Raw genomic sequence first — 1460 nt, 5'->3', positions numbered from 1 at the left:
TAATAATAATAATAGAAGAGTGCTGTGAGTGTGTATATACTAATAATATTATGAGATTGTTAGTAAAAACTAAATGGAAGAGCAAAATAATAGCACCGAAAAAATTGTGAGGGTGCAATATGAGTACAAATAGTGTGACAGAGCATGAGGAACATTTTTATATGAGAGGTAGAAAAACAAATAGAGCTACAATTAAATAGAATATGCGCATTTTAAGTAAAAACATGATAGTGAATGTGGTGCAACAGGACAATATGGAGTACAATCATGTACAGGTAGAGTTTAGTATACAGGAAAAATGTAGTAACTACGGTGGTTGTCCTTGATAGAAGGAGTATCCGGAGAAGAAACGGTTTTGCCGAAAAAAGGGACTGTTTGTTCAAAATAAAAGTAGAAATGATACAGGAGATTGCTCCCATTATTTTACTGTATAATTGATAGATGTAACAAGGATATATTGTTAAATGTAGTTTTTAATCGGATGACGGATCCTAATGTACATCTGTAAGAAAACAGCAGTGTATAAAGATGGAAGAAAGGATTAGATAGGTTTGAGGTAAAGTGGTTCTCTCATTCTTATCAGATATAGTAAAAATGTCAAATATTTGTTACACCATACATAATATTATCGCCAGTATAATTTTACAACTAAGACTGTTATTGGATTAGAAAGGAAAGAAAAATAAGAATAAGTTCTCGGATGCTTCTCACAGTAGCCAATGCACTGGTTGTACGTGCAACTTTGTCTGAGGTGGGAAGAGTTCAGAGTGAGATGCATTCAATTTCATATTGGTATATGTGCGAGAAATTAACACCATTTTGTAAAAAAGTGACCCGTATTAGAGTATTGATACCGCTCCGCAATTAATGGAGAAAATATACAACTTGTAACAAAATATTAACGATAATATGTGTCTCAAAGTACAGAATCATGAGCTGATCCTTTCAAAAACCTGAACTCATTTTCCGACAATTCAATTTAAAGTGTGAATACAAAAAAGACATTATATTTTTTTACTGTATCGTGGTGTCAATCCCCTGAAATAGAAGCAGATATATCGAATAAAAGGCCATAAGCTTTGAATTTAAGGTAAATAATTTTATTCTGTGTTTTTAAATTTAAAACATTGAACCAAAAGAGCAGTATATGCAACAGATATAACTTTAGAAGGAATGAACTTGGACTCAAAACTGCAATACCTTCGCAAAACAAGGTTTAGTAATTGCTGAAAAGTGGGCTCTGGAATTTTGTATTTAACCAAGAATAAGCCTATCGTCATTTTGGGACTCATCAACATTTATACAATCGCATTTTTACGAATTAATTATTCAACACATACCACTAAATACATCCTGAATTTCATCTCATCCTCGCCCTCGTGGAAGTTGACGCCACAACTGGAAGAGCAGTTAAACAAAATAGTAATACCGTGCGTATGTCGAAACTGATGCCAAGTGCT

The sequence above is a fragment of the Trypanosoma equiperdum genome, assembly GCF_001457755.1.
Source record: "Trypanosoma equiperdum strain OVI genome assembly, contig: ctg_190, whole genome shotgun sequence".
In the NCBI taxonomy this organism is placed as follows: domain Eukaryota; phylum Euglenozoa; class Kinetoplastea; order Trypanosomatida; family Trypanosomatidae; genus Trypanosoma; species Trypanosoma equiperdum.
Note: the sequence above shows the minus strand (reverse complement) of the source record.